Below are 8,134 nucleotides of genomic sequence, written 5' to 3'. Positions count from 1 at the left end.
TGCTATATCCACAAGAGAAATTATTTCTCTCCACATGCTATATCCACAAGAGAAACTAGTCCTTCCCTCTTGTCATCTTAGATTGGCACTTGTTATTTTGTACTCTTGCAAAGTACCTTCTTGATGGTTTGTGAGTACAATTCCAATGTATTCACGGCTTTGTCTGTGGCTATTTACTTGGCCAGACTTGGAGGAATTCGACAAATGAAGAAGGATTGGACGACGTCTATGCGAGCTAGGAACGTTCTCCCAGTCAGTTGCCTGTAGGGTTATGGCAGATGACTAGGCTCCGCGTTGTTGAAGTGATGTTGTTACTCTGATGTTTAGTTAGGCCCTTCGAGGCTATTATGTAAGTATTGGTCATGTGACCTTATTGTAATTTTCTCATTCCGCTTTGTAATGGATGGTATAATTTTGATATCAGTTCGGTTATGTGTTCACGGCGCACTGATCATGGGATCGTGAACTGTATATATAATGGGTATTTCGGACAGCTAGTTCGAGGTCCCCACAGAAACCCTACTTCATTCGCATTAAGGCTGGTCATAAACAAAAAATTACCTTGGAGTAGCCTGGACTCATGGCCATGGTCATTATCGTCCACTAGTCTAGTTGGTTCCTCATCGGCAGCACCACACGTAGATCGACATGCCATGGGACGTAGGATCCATTGTCATCAGTGTTATCCCATGCCTAATGCTAGAGAAGAATCCAGATGTCTCAGAAGGATGTGCCAGATTCCAGTCGAATGTGCTTGATGCGGCGATGCCTACCGAATGCACCCACCGCTGCAAGACTTCTTCTAAATACTCGCTTCCCAGGGAACCTAGCTCCCAGCGAGCAAAATTAGATATGGCCAAAGAGGAGAGGAGCAACGGATGCGCACCCTCCTGCAAAAATGTGGCACAAGAGACAGCTAGGTCATCTTGATCACCGCCATTGCAATGTGTCCAGATGCAGGAAGAGAGTGTGGGTTGAGTAAGGGGTACGGTTTTTCGTAGGGCAACATGGTTATATATAAACTTAAATATAAACCCAGTGGAATAATCGTCAATGGATAATTTGGTATCTCCATTTCTAGAGAGACTTGTATTGGAAATGGTGTTTGATAAATACCCGTTGGCAACATAGGGGTAACGAATATTTGTGGAAAGTCGTGGCCCATGTTTACTCCGCGTCAGTGACCCATTTTTGGTACGCTTTGTTGTCCACGCACGATTACGTTTCATGTGGGCCTTATTGCTGCCGTTTCTAATAAGGCATATTCTTAGTGTCACTTTATACTAGTGATAAAACTTGCAGTAGAAGACATGACATACATTGTAGGCTAGAACTCTTTAGTCTACCAGACCAACTCCACATCTTGTAATCCTAGTTGGTTTCCTATACAAATCAAACACAAAGACCCCTCGAGGGTACATATAATCAAGCCATAGACTACATACACATTGTAATTTCCGAGTGTTAGCCTAATACAACCAAAGAGGAGTAGAGTTTTACCTCCACCATGAGGCCTAAACCTTGGTATATCATGTATGTCAATCACGTTCCCTCGGCTTCATCACCTACCTGGCATCAACATGATGTCCCAATTACTATTGCCGTGATTTTTCCACGATAGTGGACGGGCCGAGGTGGCACTGCAACAAACTGGTGGTGCAACACGATGGCAAGGAAGACATAGAAAGGGTTGGCATCGTCAGGCCTAGCCCATCGGTCATTCCTTTGGATGTTAGCGTAGACACGTCGAAGGCATTGATATGAGGAACCCACTACGTAACTCTTTACCCTCACTCTTCCATTTCGGGAAAAAAATGCCTCTCTCTCACCATAAAAAAGAGCCCACTCAAGGTGTGCATGTTACAAATCTAGCTCCCGCACGCGCGTCGCATGTGCCGTAGGATCTAGATCCAGTGGTGAATGCAAAATCCAAAAAAAAAATATCAAAGTTGCTAGGACCCACAACATGACCCTCACAACTTATTTTCCAATCGCAAAGTGGGACTCTAGCGGGCACGTTTTTCCAATATATTTCCCATAAAAAAACTCACCAGACTCTCCCTTCTATAGCGCGCATGCATGAGGGTTGAACAAGTCTATTGTTACATTGTCACTTGCATGTTCTCTTCTCTGAATCATTATCACATAAAGGGCTATTTTGTCTTCTGTCATGCAAACACAACCTTTCAATCTGAACACAAAGAAACGGTACATTGGCATCCGAATGCGTGACTTGAATGGATAACACATGGGACGTCTCATGCTAGCAACTATGTAGCGAAATGTCAACATGATCTATGAGAATACGGAGTGGAACAACATACTATATAACATAGTAATACATATTTATAAATCTATACTATTTGTAATTTGAATCCATTTCTTGTTTCAAATATTCACTTTTCACATTGTAATTTTTATTACTTTGTAGGCTATTTGTACTACCTTTGATGATTATTAATACATTAGTGGATTTTTCACTTAAAAAGTGTATCTATCTTTTCATGCAATCTATCCACGCCATCTATTTCTTTAATCAATCAACTGTGCATGCCATGTTTCAATGTATTCATTAATGATAGACTATTTGGATATGCAAGCTATCCATGTCATCTCTATTTTTCATCCATGTGTTCATCTCACCAATTTTTAATCATGAAATATACAACAACTTCATGTCAAATAAATTCAGCCTCTTAATTACTTTAACCTATTGAATCTGCATATTCATGTAGGCAACTCCATCTTTATATCTTATACCTTTTTTTTTATATGATAGTTCTTTTAAAATTCTAGTTGTCGCACCCGGGGTATCTTTATGGTGAACAGAAGATATTGAAACACCGTAGTAACTCAAAACATTAGTAGATAAGTTTTGTTAAGTTTTAATCCTATCATGGTGCCACTTCATTTCTAGGATTTTCTGTGGCTATGGGAGGTAGCCCGTGTGCCATGTTATAGGTTATGGCCACATAAGATCCACTGGTGGGTTTAGTGAACCACCAAGATCTAATGAGTGATTTTTTTAGAAAACAAAAACAATCCAACACTTGGGATGTCTGTTGGGAGGGCGCGGGCGCTGCTGGAGGCAACCCCTCCCCTCAAGAGCGCCTGACACCAATAGCAGCTATCTATTGTGGTCGTCATGCACCGTATTGAAGATGGCTTTGAATATGTTTGTAGGATTTGGATCCATAATGTTGTTCGATTCATAGGATTGCAATTCTTTGAAATTTCTATAAATGATTCATTTGCACTATGTTTTGGAGGATAATTTACCTTCACTCAACCTCTTTTACGTTTTTTTTGGTTTTTTGCAATCAAACGCTCGTGGATCCAAAATACTGTAGTTTCATAATCCTATAAGGTTGGAGAGGACATGTTAGTCCAATCTTACGTTTTTCTATTTCTACATTTTGAAAATCCTGCGAATCAAACAAGGTCTTATCTGGCTTTCTCCCTCCACGGGAGTGGGCTTCAAGGTTGAACAAGTCTATTCGCCGGGATACATACATCACTTACACCTACTCTTCTCTTTGAATCATTCTCACATAAAGGGCTATTTTGTCTTCTATTGTTGGGTAACTAGGTGAGTCGCAATCTTCTAATCTGAACACGAGAAACGGCACATTCCCATCCGAATCTCTGACTAACGCATAAAACAAGGGACGTCTCATGCTAGTGAGTATTATCCAGCGCAGTTGCAAGCTGCAACAAAATGTCAAAACTTGGTCTGCGGAGTACAGAGTGAAGCAACATAATGTACAACACGGTAACATGTACACATTCACAGAAGGTACCAAAAATACTGAACGCACCATAGTAGTAACTCACAACATTAGTCGGTAAATTCTGTCACGTGTCGATCCTATCGTGCCGCCACTTCATTGACGATCGCGATGTTCTCATCCGAGCTGGGCTGCCATAGCTTCTCGAACGCGTCCCCCACCGGCAACGGCTGCACCAGCATCGAGAGGCTGAACACGACGTCGGCCATCTTCGGCCGCCGCGACGCGTCCTCCTCCGTGCAGGCCCGCGCCATGCCGGCCAAGCTGAGCGCCGCGTCCAGGTGGTACACGCCGCCGAGGGTCGGGTCCATCCACTTCCTCAGCTTCGCGTCCCTCTTGTCCCCGGCTTCCAGCACCGCACGGATGTCCCGCCACAGCATGCCGATCTCCGCGCCGACGCGCGCCTCCATTGCCCTCCTGCCGGAGAGAAGCTCGAGGACGAGCAGGCCGAAGGCGAACACGTCGCTGCTCGTCGCCGCGGCGTCCAGCGTCGCCGGCGTGGCAACCGAGAAGTTGGATATCTTGGCCCTGAAGTCCGCGGTGAGGAGGATGTTCCGTGCGCGGACGTCGCCGTGCACCATGCTCGGCTGCGTGTGCTCGTGCATGTAGAGCAGCCCGTTGGCGACGTCGAACGCGATGCCCAGCCTCTGGTTCCACAGGAGCGTGTCCACGTGGCTCGACGACGACGGCATCGACAGCGACGACGGCGGCTTCTCGTACAGCCACTTGTCGAGCGACCCCTTCTCGGCGAACTCGTAGACGAGGAAGGTGTACTCCCCGTCCGCGCCCATGGATATGCCGGCCAGCTTGATGAGGCTGGCGTGGTTGACCATCTGCGTCATCCGCATCTCCGCCGAGACGTCGCCCTTCGCCGGCTTCACCGCGAACACCTCCCCGTCGAGCTTCGCGCGGTAGTAGGAGGTGCCGAGCCTGCACCGTTCGTCGAGGTTCATCGTCGCCTCCATGATCTCCTCCGTCCCGAAGATGATAGGCTTGTCGATGAACTGGGACACGCTGGTGAGCAGCTTGTCCCCTCCTTTGTTGATCATGCGAGCGATGGAGCTGCTGCTATGAAAGTCTTTGTGGTTCCAACAAAGCCTCGGGTTCGGGGCGGACCTGGTCCCCAAGTGCACCGTGGCCTTGTCGCGGCGGTACCTCCGGTACGCGAAGACCGCTACGCACAAGGCGGCGAAGGCGACGAAAGTCACCGCGACGCTGACCGCGATGGTGGCACCGGCAGGGCTGCGCTTGCCAGCCCCAGAATGTCCGGTACTAGCACTATACTGCAGGGGCGGAAACTGCGGCCGCTGCGACACCGGGATCAGCATCGGTATCGCCGCGTTGGAGGTGAAGTCCGTGGTGACGTTGTTCGCCTTGGCGATGGCCTGCCTGGACGCGTTCATCAGCTTGCTCACCCCGTCCATGTCATCCTCCAACGGCCGCCACAGGTAGGTGATGTGTTTAAGCACCCCGTCTGCCCGCTCCGCCGGCGTGGGGCACCGGCAGAAGAGCGGCAGCGTGACCTCCTGATGGATCTCGAGCGTGTTGGCCGGCGCGTCGGGGTTGAGCTCCTGGACGAGGCCGTAGCTGGTGAGGTTCTCGAAGGCGGTGAGCGCGAGCGCGTAGTAGGTGTCGCCGGACTGGATGGGGTAGGTGATGTTGGCGAAGGAGGAGTTGCCGGTGCAGCCGCACTTGACGGGCAGGAGCAGCGGCTGGCCCGGCAGCAGCACCCCGTCCTCGGTGGTCAGGTTGTTGGCGCTGACGATCATCGCGCGGCTCACGCCGAAGAGGTCAGAGATGACGCCGAGGGTGAGGAACCCCGGCGACTGCGTCCGGTACACGACGTACGTGTCGCACGGCGTGGGCACCATGCATGCGAACTGCGCCGGGACGGTGGCGTTGGGGGCGTCCTGCGCGCCGCAGCGGCGGCACGCGAGGACGACGGCGACGAGGAGGAGCAGAGGGAAGCGGAGACGGCGGGGCTCCATTTGGCACGCGCGCTCTGTGTCTGTTCGTGTGTGGCGAAATGCAGGCGGAGGGCTTGGTTTAGTACAATGGCTATCGTGCAGCTTAGCCCGGCGGCAGCTTCACCATTGTTCGAGTCAACCGCGGGTGGCCATTTTTTGTCGCGGCTCGCGCGCCTTTGATTCGCGAAGCAGATGCGGTTTCTTCTTCCTGCCCGCATTAAACCAGATTAGTTTGTGCTATGAATCATTTGATCGCAGAGATATTAAAACACCGGCGAGTTTGATTGCTGGGACGACGACGAAAAATTCTGGCGGCTTTGTTCCGAAGGTGCTAGCTTCTTCAGTGAACACTTAGTTAACTGAAGGTAGCTTTCATCGAGTGATTGATTACAGTTGGAACAACGGAACGGGTCTGCCGTCTGAAGATTGGGCGAAAATGCCTGTCAGATGAAAGTACTTACAGCGGTATCGCTGTCAGGAGAAAGAAAGAGAGATTATACTACGGAGTATGCTAAACGTTAACCGGAATAATAAGCTACGCGCTAACTCACAAATTATCGATGCGCCCGATGAGTGCGAGATTTTTTTACCAGATACAGTGGGATTCGTACAATCGTACACTAGCCGGCGAGAAGCATGATATCATCTCTTGGGCCTCTGTCCAAAGCATAAAATAGATGCATCAACTGATTCAGTCTAATCATGTGTTTTGACGCATATCTTGGTAGTACAAGGAACTAAGAACATTTCTGGCAACTCATTTCTACAAGTTGTTGACACGGCAAAAGATTTGAGTTTTATTTACTTTGGCAGATTCAATTACAAAAGAAACAGAAAGGACCTAGCATGAGGTTGCACAATTGTTTTGCTCTCATTATACACTGACTAGATAGTGAAGGTGCATATGCGTGGAAACCATGGCATTCCGCTCTTATCAAGTTCCCGAGAGACAATCATAATCAAGAAATCGAACCATTTTCTAATGATCTTTTAGAGATTCAGACCGTGCATGTCCACCAATCCCATGCCAACTGCCAAGAGATTCATAGAGGTTTAGCAAAGCCGGTTCATAGCATATGAAAAAAAAATAGTCCAGGTAAATATACTCTAAAATAACGGCAACAGGAGGAAAACACAAAATCATGAACATTTTTTTTAAGACAACTCATCGATGAACAAGAACGACACTGACACAATGACATCATGCCAGGCTGCAATAATTGTTGGAATGAGGCAAATCAATGATCAAACATGACCATGGATTGCTCATAGATGACAACAATAGTTGTTCCCCCATGACAGTGGGAAAGAGACAATGACTATATAGATAACGAAAAGTTTGCCAAATGAAATGAGTATCTGCCTTATCACAAGCTAAAAGACAACCACAACAAACTAAGTACACCAACATTAGCCAAACTCATTGGTCTAATATTCTTTATGTATCCTCTTCAAGGTAAAGTGAGTTTCCACTACTGAATTTGGACGATTATATCTCACTTTAGACTCTAAATCTGGATAAAATAAATCACCATCTAATATACCTTCTTTAGAGCATCTCCAAAACGCCATTGACCAATTTAATTTTGTTTTAGTTGATGGGGTGTCTAAGTGTATGCCGCATCATCTCCTACACATGAAAAGTGTGTAAAAGTAAGATATTCAACACTTCAAACTCATTAAATTTTCAATGTACATATCCTTTACTTCAATTTTGATATTGCTCTAGATGTGTTTTAACTCTAAACCAGAAATGCAACCATTTCCACGAGTTTTGACCTTTAAAAGATAAAGATTCCAAAAAATGAATTATCCATATATGTTCCAACATGGCTGCATTCTGATTTATCTTTCTCAAAATATATTTTTCTCAAACTTAACTTAGAGTTTTTGCCATTTTATTGATTCAGATGATGTGTATGTGATGTGACAGAGACATTAAGTACCACATCTGGGAGGGCCAAGAACACTTTGAAGCGGACTTGTGGGTATCTTGTCAAGTTTATTGTCAAATTTGTTTTACTGACGGCTCAATAATCTAATATGCAACAGATAATTTATAGTTGGATGGAAAAAAACACACCTTTTCTATTTATTTCAGAGAAGTCGCGTTGCACTTTTAAGTAAAATCATTGTGACGCTTTGTCAATGTGGTTTTTTGTTGTTGTCAAAGGCTTGTCACTTCGTTTTGGGTACATATATTCAGAGTTAGGGGTTAAAGCTAAGTAGACAGTCTCCTAACTGAACACTTTCGGAGTAGATATGGTTCATAGAAGTGGCAAGCAACATGCTATCGCATTAAGGAATGTGTGTAAAGTAAATAATAGAATTACCCTCGGATAAAACATTGTTGGGTTAACCCTAGTAGCAACAACACAT

At 46.3% G+C, this 8,134-nt stretch overlaps 1 pseudogene; it reads right to left on the bottom strand.

The window, feature by feature from the left end:
• Positions 1-3,868: 3,868 nt before the first annotated feature.
• LOC124704070 lies at positions 3,869-5,776 on the bottom strand (annotated as a pseudogene).
• Positions 5,777-8,134: the final 2,358 nt, after the last annotated feature.

This window comes from Lolium rigidum, chromosome 3 (genome assembly GCF_022539505.1).
Source record: "Lolium rigidum isolate FL_2022 chromosome 3, APGP_CSIRO_Lrig_0.1, whole genome shotgun sequence".
NCBI lineage: Eukaryota > Viridiplantae > Streptophyta > Magnoliopsida > Poales > Poaceae > Lolium > Lolium rigidum.
This window is presented reverse-complemented; position numbering and strand designations above follow the sequence as displayed.